Here is a 15190-nt window from a genome sequence, read left to right as displayed (position 1 = left end):
CCACTCTACACACACACACACACACACACACACACACACACAGGCACACAAATTATCTCAACTAAATTGGGAGATACATGCTTTCACCTGTCCAAGCAGTAAAAGCAAATCTCTACACAGTAGAAATTAGAGTTTAATGTGAACAGACATTCCCAAAATTAACTGTATGGAAATGGAACTATTCCGTGGCTGATAAGCACTCTGACATCAAAGTGACAGTCCTTTTGTTTGTAAATCCACATTGCCTCATATTAGATATATTGGCATCCAAGGACAAAACTTTTACCACATTCTCTGACCCATCTCTGGAGTGTGTGTGTGTGTGTGTGTGTGTGTGTGTGTGTGTGTGTACAATTAGGTCATACAATTATGTCAAGAGACACAGAGCCTGGACTAACCACAGGTTTTAGACAAGCATGACATCTTCCAGTGCAGATTTGTGCGGCTAAAGTAGGAACATAATAATACATACGCAAACAACTTTATACAAGAGCTAAAGACAGGATCACACTAAAGACAGGATTAGGCTGGGGCAAAGCCATGCCATTTTGCCCAGCCAGATTATTCAAGTTGCATGTGATACGATGGAAAAGAAGTGTGAAATTGTCCCCTTCCTCCCCAGGGACCTTTCCTGCAGGTCACACATCCTCTGGAAACCCTTCTCCCATTTAGGGCCCTGGATCTTTCCTTCCTCTGCAGCTGTCAAACTATGAAAAGCCTGGAAGAGACATCAAAATGCAGTTATTTTTTACGCGGAGCACATTCCATAAAACCCGAGGCTTCTCTTCTAGAGTTGATACTTCTTTTCTATTCATCCTCTGCCTCTCATCTTTCTCCCTTTTTTGTCCCCCTAATCCATCTGGTTCAACTCTGATCCTGCCACGAGCACCTTCTGTGGCTCTAGGCCTTTTGTTCCCCCATCCCCACCCCACTTGTATCTAAAAATGCTCCAGCGCGGCCTTCTTCCAGACCTGGGGTGCCAAGGCCACATTCTCCCTTCTTCCTCTCCATCTCAGGCCTTGTGACCTCAGCTCCTGCAGGAGGTTCCTAAGCACTAGCTTGGTCTGGTGTTGGAATTTAAAGATGTGTATCTATTTATGAAAACGTGCAGGTCACATAGCTATGGATAACACCAGATGCTTGACAATTAAGGAATGGATTTTGATTCATGCCTATAAAGAAAGCATAATGATGGGAAAGCTCAATGGTTGGGTTCTGACTTTGATTCTATTGAAAATATAAATTACTTGCTTAATGAATAACCCCATATCCTCAACATCTTTAGGGATTTTATTAACTTAAAAAAACACTAAATTAAGTAGACCTAATTGGACAAACAATTGCTACAGTGATTGTGTAGGACATTCACAATGTAAAACGATCATGGGGGAGAAATTGCTGATAATCATCTGTTCTCGGGCAGAAGCATTAGGTCAGCATAAGCCTCACCAGACTGCATATGCATAGTGGGAAATGAAACAAACCCAATGCTGCCTCGTGTGCCATGCTCACACACACTGAGAAATATCAGTTTCATGAGTAAATTGTGAAGACTCATTAGAAAATGTTTCTAATGTGCTTTAAAGTCACCAGAAAAACACAGTCGTGAACTTCAGAGTGTGCCCCAGACTCATACAGTCCCCTGGGCAGGACAGCTTGTGTTTCACATAGCAACCTTGGCATGGAGTTAGGGGGACTGTTTTAGTTTCCTTGGGAAACTAAATTAGGAAACAAAATATTAAATAGGTGTTAAATACTAAAAATACCCAAACCCCAGCTGCCCCTTTCAATCGGGGCCACTGGCTATATTCAAACTCCTCCACCAAATGTGTCTGTGAATCAAACTGCCATCACTCTCAAATCTTCTGATCCTCCTTGCCCCTAAGATTTTACGTGTGGTTTGATGTAAACTAGTCTGTTACCTTTGCACCTAGACATCTTCCTGTGTAGCACACACTCTGCAACACCTGTGGGGTACACACTCACACCACCCAAGCTTCCTTAAGCGCACACACACACACACACACACACACACTACTCACCTGTTCTTTCCTATACACACCTATTGTCACCTGAATACATACCACTCACTCTTCTCTACACAAACACACCACACACACACGTGCACACACACACTTCCCTACACATATACAGCACCCCCTTTTCTAACACACACCACTAACTCTTCCACACACACCCCACACACTCATCCCTGCCTTGCCATCCCTACTTGATCTCCCCCAATCCTGGCAGAGCAGCTCCTGGACTCATGACGATGGATGGGCCCTCTGTGCAGAGCAGCCCCCTCTTTGCAGCACATGGCTTGTGATGCTTTTTCTCTCTAAGGCCCATGAAGGAGAAAAAGAGATTAGATGAGATTCAGGTTCCCCCTCAGCTCTGACGCCAGTGCCCGTGACCTTACCTGAGCAGTTGACACTAGACTGGACTTTCTCATGTGCTAACAGAGTGCTGAAACTTAACTCAGTCTTCCTCCCAGGGCATGTAGGAGGCAAAACAAACAGGAAAGAACACGAAAAAGCACAAGGCACAACTCAAGGTTGTGCTTGTTCACTCACATTCACGAGGATGCCTTCCTGACTTCCGGAGGCAGAACTTCCTGGAGTAAGGGAACACTTCCACAGAAACAACGCTAGGCAGAACAGAAATGGAAGCACGGATGCGGAGGGCCGCAGGCCTCATCCACTGAGCACAGGAAGTCCTCTCAAGGACCCCCAGTGAACTGCCCTGTCTGTCCAGCCCATCTCTGAACTCCAAGAATGACTGGCAGTCCCTGTTGTCTGCCTGGAACAGGTCCTACAGGTATCAGTAGTCTGGGAACAGATTCCAACTGTGCAGGCCAAGAGAGCTGCAATTGTATAAGATCTTTTTAAGGACAAAATCACAAAATTACAAGTTCAAAATTAAGCACTGTACCTTAAAGGTGGCCAGGCTGCGAAATCCTTAAAGTTTAAGTGACATTGGAGAGTTCCCTGGAAACCGGGCTTGGCTCTTCTAGTTTTAGGAAACTTATCCTCTCAAGGGGGTTCTGTGGGCTGTGAACAGTGAGTGCTTGGGATGATCTATGCCCAGTTAGCAGTTCTTACCTGATTCCCTCTATGAATTTCTTCCTGCTGCCTCATCTAACAATTGAAGTCAAATTAGCCAATTCCTTAAACGTTATTTTGAAGCACTGCAGTTCAGAGCATTATGCCAGGTCTGGGGGCAGTCCTGGTTGTGGGAGGGCCTCCTGGGCTGGGTGGAGGGGGAGACAGGCGGACAGGTGAGTGACCACAAGGCAAGGAGGCAAGTTCCAGGCTCACAAGACCACTGTGGGGCATGGAGGACCCCTGTTATTTTGCCTTCAAAAGGGGCAGCATTGAGCAGCACTGGTTCTTAGAGCCGAGGATATGAGGCAGAGAATTTCAGGTAGAATGGAGCAAGTGCATATTAAAAGTGTGGTGAATTGTGTCTGGTCAAGAGGAGCTATAGCATTTGATTATGGAAAGCAGCAGGAAGGGAGGCTTGTAAAGGAGTCTATGAGGTTACCAAGCAGATTAAGATTGCCAACATGCAGATCACACAACATATCGTATCCACCAAGATCAACAGAACACAAGCTAATCCCATTAGATTTTAAGCAGGATTAGATTTTAATTAGCCAAGGCACACGTGTTAATCAGTTAATCAACCAGGATTTGCTATACTAACTGCAATACAGTTTAACTTGTTTTCCCCTGAGTGAAAAAAAAATGAATGATATGATCCCTACAAACTTTATATATTAGTTGAGAAGAGAAAAATCAGTTCCCCCAAACAACACAAGAACCACACCATGTTCATTTACGTGGTACGTATGCTAAGTAAAAAGCAATTCTAAGTGCAAAAGATTCCAGGAGGGTAGAGTCACAGGGAAGAGGAACTTGACTTTGACCTTCAAGAGAGGAGGGCTTACAGCCTTGTCCTGCAGTCAGAGGCAGCTCTGGACTCTGAGTCACGTTGGGATCTGACCCCCAGCTGTACTCCAGCATTGCTGATTTGGCATCCTCAGACATGGTACTTAACCCCCTGCTTGCTCAGCAGTTTACTAGTCCCTTTCATTTACAAACCCTGAACTGGATACATTTATTTGTGAATATTACTAATTATATGCCTTGTATCTATGTAAAGGACCTAAAAGGGGGGCATGGAGAAAAAATATTTTAACAGCTACGAGGAAGGAATGCAGCTCTTTGGATGCTAGTTGATTTGAGCTCCCTCAGAGCAGCTGCAGACTGAGAATGAAGCTCAGGAGTGGGAAGTGACCAAGACCACCCCACAGCAGGAATAATGAGCTTCCTCCCCAGGTATCGTGGGTGGAGAAGCTAGACTGGTAGAGAGATGTCACTTTTCAGATGGGCCAGCTGGGAAAAGAACACCCTGAAGACTGAAAGGTTAGGAATGCTACCAGGGAAATTTCCAGCAAACCCTAAAGGAACCCTGAAGAAAGTTAGTCTAAGAAATTGTTTACTTGTGGGCCCTTAAATTCTTCAGGGTAGCCAACCTCCGGCCCTCTGGGTTTCACTGAGCACCCGAAATCAACCCTCAATGGAATAAGGCTTGTGATGTAAACAAAGCAGAGGAAAAGCACTTGTGACTCCAAGGAGCCCCTTTCATTGTCAGAAGGGTGCTGGAGATGCGGGTTCTACATGTGCTCTGGTCTGGACGGAGTTTTCTTTTGATTCCATTAATCCTCATCCTCACAATTTTTAGCAAAGTTGGCAGGTGGCAAGAGAGTGACCCAAAGGTGACAACTATGAAATCTGCTCTGTCCTTCCTCAGAGACCATTGCAAAATCCACTATCCTCAGGAATTATGCAAGGAAAATCATTCTGTTGCTGTATGAATAACAGATTCAAGGATTTATTTCACCCAGTTGTCTGTAGTTACATTTTCCTTCATGTACATTCGAAAGGCATCCAGGTGTCCTCAGGGTGGGCAGGGTGCTTTCAGGAGCTGTGATTGTGGCCACATGTCCAGATGATGAGGCAGCACACAGGTGGAGAGATGTCAGGCCTGGTGTATTGGTCAGGCTTTCATTGCTGGGACAAAATACCTGACATACACAGCTTAGAGGAGGAGGAGCTTACTTTGACTCATGATTTCAGAAATTTTAGTCCATGGTCAGCTGGTTCTGAGGCAGAAATGTCTTGGTGAAAGGCCATAGTAGAAGAGAGCTGCTCACCTCATGGCATCGAGGAAGCATGAAGATAAAGAGCCAGAGAAGAGAGGAAGGGGCCAGGTACAAGAATACGCTCTTGTAAGTCAAGCCTCCTGTGACCTTCCTCCTACCAGGCCCCACTTTCTAACAACATATTCAGCAAAAAAATCACCAATGGATTAATCCATGATGACGTTAGCAACTCCCATGATCTAAGCACCTTCCAAAGCCCCACTTCTGCACATAAGAGCCTTTGAGGGATAATTTTGATCTGAACCCTAAGACCCAGCAACTGCATTCTAGGCCAGTCTACCCTACTGCATTCTTACTTACCCATCATGTGGCTGGAACAAGATACTTTGTTCTCCTGACCCTCAGTTTCTTCCTTTTATCTAAGTATGTCTTAAATTAAAGGACCTTGAGGGGCTGTTGGAAGAAACGGAGTGAAGGCAATGAGGGTCCTAGAGATTCTTAATATAGCTCATGTTAGAAGACTCTTGATATTCCTTGTGGATCTGAAGTGTGATTCTAATGTAAGTTAAAGGGCTTTGTAAAATGTTGACTATTACGTAGATCAACACAGAGTGTGGCTAGTCAAATTACCCAGCAACCCAAGGGGCCTCAGTGGAGGTGATGAGTGGAACCAGATGCCCCACCGTCCTTTCCTTCTGCCCCACCCCGCTGGGCCCAGGAGATTTTGTCACCAAAATTCCCAGAGGACTGGGAGTTGGAATAACAGAGAATAAAACATCTCTTTAGCAAAGATGTTGGTTTTCTGGACTGAGTACCCCACTTCCCAGGAAAGTGACGAAAACTTCAGCAATTCGTCATTTACACAGTCCAGACTTCAAACACTCTCATCTCCAAAGCTACTTCTAGAAAACCACTTTGAAAACAGACTCCCTCTGGCTTACACCCATCCACATGCAAACAGCAGCTTTATTCCCAAGAAATCAACCTGGGCCTCAGAACTTGTAACACACTTGACCGATGACTATGATCATTTAGTAACATCTGTGACAAATACCATTTATTTTAAAACATTACGTGTGTATTTAAAGAGCTCTTGAAAGGAAACCCAGAAAATTTTTAAAATGCCAAGTTTCTCTTCTTAGAGGTCTATGTAGTACAGAGACAAACAATGACCCTGATAAAAAAATCTCAGCAGGGACATCTGAGAGCCTCTTAACAGCCACAGCTTTTCAGATCCTCCCACCACAGCACCCCTAAACACAAAGCACTATGGACAGGTAGCTTGGGAAGCCCGAACTGGAGGCAAGCAGGTAGCAAGCAAACAAGGTCACTAAAGCCAGGGTTTTAACATTCACTCAAGAGGTGTGTGGTTTTAATCCATGGGTTCCATCCACAGATTCTGATACAAGGTGAATATTTTAAATTACCCATTAAATTTCTGCACATCACTCCAATCTTTGCAGACAGGAAGCTTCTGCTTGTGTGACCCAGAATGGCCAAGTGATTACATGCATTTTATGTCATTTCAGGCTGTGGAGCTCAGCAAGACGGCAGTGTCAGCAAGTGAGGAGAATGGATGGCAGCCTGAGGGTTGAGTTGCTGAAATATTTACACCCTCTCTCCCAACCAGAGCTGCTCCAAGGAGATGGTGAATGAGGGATTGATTTGGTCTACCAGAGCAGGCATGGGTAAGAAAGAGTAAAGGACAACCCGGTAATAGGTAGGTGGCTGACATCTTGCCTTTTTCTACAGTCCCTCAACTCAAAATTGGCACTGTCAAAAGGAAGATGCAGAGTCCACAGTGGGGAAAACAGGCAGTGACCACCCAGAAGGACAATGACTAGAGAAGGGTGGGCAGGTGTAGAATCCAGAGAGGTGCTCCAACTCCATGGCAATCAGGTGGTGCCTTCTAAGGAAATGAGGGACCTTGAGCTCCGGAGGAAACCCTAGAGCTCAGCCGCTCCCTGTGTTTCCCGGTATTCTCCTGAATCAATGGCCAAGGCCTCCTGCTGAGATTCTCAGTTTGAGAGGCTTTTCCTGCTGAACACACTTCTGCCCATTCCAACAGCCCCACCCACGGACAAGGCCCCCAACCTGCCAGCTCCTCTATCACTCTTGAGGTCTTCTGTAAAGACCCTCCCTTTGAAATGCTGCCTTTCCCGTTTCTATCTTCGCTTCCCTATCAGTCCACCCATGAGATTCAGCCCATTTCTCTTGTTAAATGAATGAGTTCTTCACGGGCAAAAAAGATAAAAATAGTTCCCATCTCCTGTGGAATACAAAAATCTATATTTACATCCTTGATTAAAGAGTGTCTATGCTAGAGAAAAGGGTGAGTGAGCACTGTCATTCTATGACAGCTTCCCCAGAAAAGATGTTTGCAAAGTGACACTTCCTGCTTCTAGAGTAACAAGGTTTACTGAGAAGCCTGTGTACACTGTGGTCAGAGGGACCTAGCTTCAGGAGACATATCTATCCTTGATCATGGCCATCAGTGGAGGAAAATGCATCCCTCGGAGACTTTGATGTGGTCCAGCTGCTGGAGAAATCCTAGCTGAGGGAAGCAGAGGAGGGAGTGATGAGTGACATCCCAGTGAGGTAGGATCACGGTGTGGACTGGGATTAGAGCTTGGTCACATTTAGAAAGCCATGCATGCGGGCATGCCCTGTCCATCAGGGGAACAATCAGCTGCTGAAGCAGTGGGGATCTGCTACTGTGAGGACATTTCTACATCGGATGGAATGTATTCTTACAACAAAGACATCCCCTCCCTCCTTGCATGGCTTCACATCCTCTGGAGCTCTCTAGGCTGTGTCCCCACAATAATGATGCAAGGAGGTGGGGAGGAAATGGACCCAGGGACCCAAATCATCTCCTGGTCTTCATCCAGGCCTTGGCATTCAGCTGTAATTGTTCACTGTTCCTGTAAACTGCATGACCCTAAGGTGCAAAATTATAAGTAAAACATCTTATAGTCCTGTGCCCTGAGGCTGAACTCCTCTTAAAAATCAATGAATAATTTAGCTCATGCTGGCAAAAAAGATGCAGGGTGGAGTGTTCAAAATCATCCAACATGGGTCCTCAAAATTGCAGAAGATGAATATATCTAGAGAGCTGTTAAGAAGGCAGTGGAACATAAAATCTGAATTGCAAAACACTTGAAGATCAGCATGTTGTTACCCTCGAGGAGTGACTGCTTATTTTTATCCCTCTGTAGGAAAAGGTGATACTGCAGTCACCAAACACTTGGGAAGGCATTTATAGATTTCTGTGATAATTAACGTTACTTTACAGGCATTGCCCCAAAGGTGACTAATGGAGAGAGCAAGTCAAAGACAAAAGTACAGATCATTGTATTTCCTTTGCTATTTTTGATAATAATGACAATATAGCCAAAGTTTATGGTACTCTAGATTATATGCCAAGCATTTGCTAAGCACTTTATATGATTATCCCCTTTCATTTCTAGAAATATTGGGAAATGAAAGGGAATTTCTTTTGTAACTATGAATCAGATCCACTGGCTCTGTAAAGGCAGGAACTATGCTTCTTCATTCAACTCAGCTCAGTGCTAAGCATAGAGTGAGTCTCAAGAAATGTGTGCTTTACCATTTTTGTAGAACTTGAATCTGGATTTGAAAGTTAGGATCTGGTTACAAATATCAACCTAATTTTCCTTTAGACAATGCCTTGGAACAATGTGTGTTGAACTTGCTTAATGCATTTTTTGAAAAATGCATAGGTATATTTTACAAAGGGGCTATCACTCCCTCTTCCCCCCACCCACCCAATAAGCACTGCTGGGGGGGGGGGGGCGGCTGGGATGCAGCTTAGTGGTGGGCACCTGCCTCACATGTAGGAAGTTATAGCTTCAATCTTCAGCACCACAAAGTAACAGCAACAAATAACTCTGAATCTTCAGTATCTCCCCAGTGGTAAAGGCTTGCTCCCTAGGTGATACTACAGAAGGGGGTGGAGGCTTCAGTAGACCACACCTAACGGAGGATTTAGGTCCTTTGGTGTCATGCCCCTAAAGGGGACAGTGGGACCCAAGCTTCTTCCTCTTCCTCTTCCTCTCTTTGCAGCTGAGAGGTAAGCAGTTTTATTTCACCACCTGCTCTACACCAGGACAAGCTGCCTCACCACAGGCCCAAAAGGAGCAGGGCCGACCGACCAGGGCCAAAGGCTAAATAAAACTCTCTGTATAAGTTGATTATCTCAGGTGTTTATTATAATGACCAAAAGCTGATCAATAGACACTAAAGAATGCTGCAACTGAACAATATATTTTACGGAAATCATTAAGAAAACATGTTTCTCGCTCACCAGCATTTCAGTGTTTCAAAGTGAGTATTTTCTTAGAAATAGGAAACAACACCTCAAACACTGAACAGTATGCTTTTTTATCCTTTTTGTTTAATTGTTAGAGTCACAGTCCCATGGAAAGAAGGGCTTCTCAAGCCTATTATTTATGGATGCCAAGTCCTCTGAAACCATTCACTCAAGCTCTCAATTAAACACAGCAATTAAAACAAATTGTAGAAGGACTTGTCCAAATTAGGGGAAAGGTTGGACTACATGGTGTGTCCATCAAATGTGCATACAATGTGAATGTTGATAAGAAATCTGCAAATATTGGCAGTCCTCAATTTAAACAAATGATAATCCAAAAATGCATCTGCAAATTGTTGGAAGTTTAGAAGACATTTTCCCATGAACACAGTACGTGTTCGTCGTACGGTAAATTAGAAAGATATTTGGCCAGGGTCTCAGTCCTTAATCAGTAGCTCACTGATTGGTCACAGATTCTCCCTGTGGGAGGCAGAAGGCAGAGGAAGGCAGTGAGGGCAGATGTGCCCTGTTGCTACTTGCAGATCTAAGCCGCAGAGCCTGCTGGGTTAGACCAGACAGTACTTGGACCATAGCAACTCTGCCTAATGAATGAGGCCATGGCAAAGGAAAGGTGCACGTTTGTTCCCAAGACCCAGAGTAGAACTAGCCTAAGGTACCCAAACCTAGTACCTAGTACCTCCCAGGGAGGCAGGAGGTAGAATGAAGAAAAGTGAACAACAGAAAGCTGTGGGGCAAGAATTGAGAAACCAGACAGCGCAAAGATGACTACTTCAAGACATCAGACTTCCGACAGATAAAGGTCAGTCTGCCCACTCCCACACTCCCACCCCACATACACAAAACCCAAAATACATGGCCCTGGCTTGGGTCCAACTTCATTTCCATTGCAGTTTTGACAACCCCTCCACCCATCTCAGGGGCTTTGAAAGCCATGACACTTCTGAAAACTTTGTACTGCCAAAAACTCCCCATCCTGATGGGTGAGCCAGGCAGGTATCCTGTTGGACTGGGTCTCCTGTCAGTCCTCCTACAATCCCAGGACCTGAAGAGACCCAGTATACTCGAAAGTATACTTTTGCTACTCTTGCGTTAAATAAATCCTCCTCTTGTTACTTCTTCTGAGTGGCCTGCTCAATTCTTTGTTCAGGAACCTGGAAACAACTCCCCCAAGACCCCTCAGACAATAACACCAGGGTAGGAAGGGAATTCCCCCATCTCCCACAGTCCCAGGCCTGGACACTCATACCAGCTGTAATGCAAGAAAAGCATCCGCTCCTCTTGCCTGCCTGGAAGGGAAGGTTCTGTGAAAGGTCCGAGCTCACTCTACCCAATGGAGATGGGTGGAGGAGGGAGGACAGGCAAGGATGGAGGTGTCTGGTTTGCACATTAATGCATCTCACCTCTGCTCAAGCCCCAAGCATAGTTCTGGGCTGGCTCTAGGCCTTTGGGTTACAAGAGCTAAGAAGTATAAATATTCTGCCCACCTGCCAGCCCCCAAAAGGGTGGTGTCAAGGAGACTGCCTTGAGGACCCACAAATACTTCCTCTTCCCCCAGAGCCCCTCGCGAAGAGGCTCCTTGGTCTTGACACAGGGCATCATGGCAGGGCGGGATAGACAGGGCAGGAACAGATGGAGGACAGACTGGAAATCTGAAGCCACCTCAAGAAGATGGAGTGAAACATTGAGTTATTTTCCTATACTTCACAGAAAATGCTTATTTTATCCATAAGGTGTTTTATTAAATTTCTGGGTCTCCAAAACCCAGAATCACTTCACCAAGTAGAAAGTGGAACTGAAAGGGGAAAGAGTGTTATTCATCTTCTACACACTGCTCAGAGTAGATCCTGTACAAATTTTGGAGTCAAGACTTTGCCAGTCTTCCATGTCCTTTTCTAAATCCCTTGATCCTAGTGTCACTCATTTCTGTTCAGCTCCTCAAATGTTCCCCTTCCAAAGTGAGTCTTACTCTCTCCACCCAGCCCAGATTCCTCATACCCCATGCACCAGGTTATAAGGAAGGGATCAGGTTGTAATAGCCCATCTCACAGTGGGCCTGTGGGTGACAAGGGAGGATCTCCAGCTTAACCATTCCCATTCACCCCGAGAATACTCGCTGGTAGCACTGGAAGCTATAGCATCTACCCAGAGATGACCTGCAGATTACAGTCCTAATCTTATACCCAACATTTGCCACAAAATATCTGGCTTTTATTACTATTTTCACATCACTCTAGTGTCTAGTGTCCATAGTCTTTGGCAACAAGACATTCTATGCATAGCATTTTGGTTTTAGTACTGGTATTTCCATTTACAAAATATAGTACTTCTCTGAAAATTAAATGAACCTGATGCTGAGCTGTATTTTTTTTTTATCTAAATGAGAAATGGGTTTAAAGGATATCCGACGATGCATATGAATCTACAGAGGAGGAAAGGAGGGGCATGAAAGAGCAGAAATTCAACCATGAGCTGTTCCAGGTCATGGACTGGGACACAGTACTCACCTTGCATCTGGAACCAGGCAGTCCAGAAGGCCAGGGATACCTGGTGGTCTTAGCAGCAGGGTCTACAGAGTGAGTGCATTGCTTTAATGTGTTCTCCAGCATCCGTGCCCCAGATAGGCTGCTCCTCTTGCCTGCCTGGAAGGGAAGATTCTGTGAAAGGTCCAAGCTCACTCCACCCAATGGAGATGGGTGGAGGAGGGAGGACAGGCAAGGATGGAGGTGTCTGATCTGCACATTAATGTATCTCACCTCTGCTCAAGCCCCAAGTATAGCTCTGGGCTGGCTCTAGGCCTTTGGGTTACAATCATTATAGTCGCGGGTGCAGGTAGAAATACAATCTTGTCTGTATTAGATCCTTCCTTCCTTTCTTTCTTATCATTGTCTCTTTCCTTCCTTTCCTTCTTCCCTCCTTCCTCCTGTACCTCCCTTCTTTTTTCTTTTATCCTCCTTTCTTTCCTTTCTTCTCTCCCTCCCTTCCTTCCACAAATAACCTTAGAGTACCTACTCTGTGCACTGCATACACTAAAGCCATCCTGGGTCCCATGTGCAAGTGGACAGGGTTCCTCCCCTGACTTTGGGTCACACTTTTCAACCCCTGAGTCCTCTTGTGCCCTCAGGACTCCAACTCTGGCTTCTTTAACTTCACACCTGAAGCTCCATACTGCTTCAGGAAGCTACTGACTCACATTCCTGGTACAGAGCCAGAGGACAAGTCTCCAGGACAGACTACAGCAGCTGAGCTCACCATTTCATGTTCCACTTATCCACTTTTCATAAATAAAGACCATGCAAATCCATGCTGAATCTGAGTTTGCCTCAGAGAGTTCATTGGATGTCCAGACATGCCTCTAACCCAGCCTCAGCAACATCCAAGGCCTCCACCACACATGGAATGTTAAATAATGAGATCACAAGTAAATATTTGGTCTACACCCCAATAGAGAAGATGTCACAGGCAGTACAGAATGGGAACCCCTTTCAGGATTGTATACTAGCTTTGTGGCTATGAATTTTGAGCTGTTTGTTTCCTAGATGACTTGCAAGAAGTAACAGGAAGAAAATGACTGGCCCACAACCCTGGAGAATGGCTTTGAGTACTAGGAGAATAAATCCTTCCACCACTGCATTTTTAATAATTAATGCTGATTAGGAAAGTAAACATCTGAGAACATAATTTAATCAAAGGCAACACTACAATCCCAAAACTTTTATGTATGCTTTACCTTGAAAACCAATGGAAACCAAAGTCATAGTCTAGAGAAAGAAAGGTAGACTCAAGTAGATAACAGAAATCTTGGGGAGGAAGACGGCATGAAGTTAGGAACAAAACACAACCTTAGATATCCCTCTACCACCTCAGGACTTCAGAACATCCCTTGCTGTTCGTGGTGGCAGTGTGGGCCCTTTGGGTGGAGCAGAGCTCAAAGAGGACAGCAACCAGAGGACAACAGAGCCACAGTTAGGCAACAGAATAAGCAGAATAAGGGCCCTTAGGAATATAGAAGGGATGTGGGAGCAATAATGGCTCCGTAGTACCCAGGTAAAGGTTCTACCACTCCAGAGCAAACAGGGAAGGGAGCCTAGGCTACCACCAACCCAGACTCAGCTTGGTACTGAAGTAGTGAAGTTCTGAGCTCACCTGCCAGCTGTGCAATGTACAGACTGTGCATCTTTAATCCCAAAACTTGAAATATAAAATGCTGCAAAATTCAAACCTTTGTACACCAGCGTGATACCACAGTGGAAATTCCACACCATGAATTCTACCATCTTGCAAAAACTATTTAAAATATTATATAAAGTTACCTTGGGCATGGTATTACAGTGGTGGCAAACCTATGGCATACGTGTTACTGTTTTTTTTCTCTTAAGACAAGAAATGTTCATGTATGAGTTGTTTTTTTCTAACTAAAACCTCAGTATTCAGTGCTGTAGTGTTGGTACTTTGCAATAAATAAGTGAGTTTTAGGTTGCAGTTTGGGCACTCCTCTCTAAAAGGTTTGCCATCACTGGTACAGTAATAAGATGTATAGGAAAAATAAATGAATTTCATGTTTAGAAATGGTTTCCATCCCCAAGATATCTTACTATATACATGAAAATATTCCAAAGTCCAAAATATGAAACACTTCTGGTCTCCAGCATTTTAGATGAGGGGTTATCCAAACAGTAAAATTCTGGGCAAATTGCTAACCTCTGGAAGATTCAGTATTCTCATCCATAAAGCAGGATCACCTTCAGGGTTATGAAGACTAACGAAAGTATCATAGGTGCTGGTTCCAGTTATCACAAGCTGTTATTTACACTCGTATTCTTAGTAGTCAGAAAGTGACTTTTTTATATTTTTCTCCATTTGGTTCAATGTTCCAACCCTTCATTATGTTGCTTAAAAATAATTCATAATAATAAAATAACAGTCATCAAGAAGAACACAAAGAGTGTGCCTCCCCGTTTGTCTACGGCTCTGTTCTGGGCCTGTAGAGATTTGACTGTAGGGCTTCCCAAAGCCAGGAGCTTGGACACCTTCTAGAAGGGAGGTCTCACAGCCCCCTCTTCCTGTGGGAGCTGATGCAGTTGGATAGCTACTAAGAAAACTACTCACCCAAGGCTCCTCTGACACCAGAGTTCCCAGCACCATGGCTGAGCTCACAAAGCCCCCACTAGGGCCGGGGATTTAGCTCAGTGGTTCCGCAGCCTGCCTCGCAAGTGCAAGGACCTGAGTTCAATCCCTGGTACCAAAAATATCCCAACAAAAACAAAGCCCCCACCCACATTAGCTTGCCCATCTCCACTGTTGCTAGGCAAAGCATGTCACCAGCATGGCTTGGGAAAGTCTTTCCAAGAGAAATTCTGGGAAAAGTTTTTTTTCTCCCTGATTAAAAGTCAGGGGACATGTGGAGAACACTCTCTGTGCCAGCCGTCTTGACTTCCAACACTGTCATGTGAGGGAATGTTGTCTGAGCTGCCATTAGAATTACAGAGACCGTACCCAGACTCAGACATTGCTAACAAACCTTGGAAAATGCTCATCTCTGGACTTCTCAGTAAGTGTAAAAAATAAACCTTAGATGCATAAGCCACTTTCGGTTGGATACACTCTTACTTGCAACCTCAGACATTCTCTTTCCATTTTCAAGTCAGACACATGTGATTTTGAGAGTC

The sequence above is a fragment of the Heterocephalus glaber genome, unplaced genomic scaffold (assembly GCF_053883595.1).
Source record: "Heterocephalus glaber isolate CG9 unplaced genomic scaffold, H.glaber_assembly_v1.0 deba00001719, whole genome shotgun sequence".
NCBI lineage: Eukaryota > Metazoa > Chordata > Mammalia > Rodentia > Bathyergidae > Heterocephalus > Heterocephalus glaber.
This window is presented reverse-complemented; position numbering follows the sequence as displayed.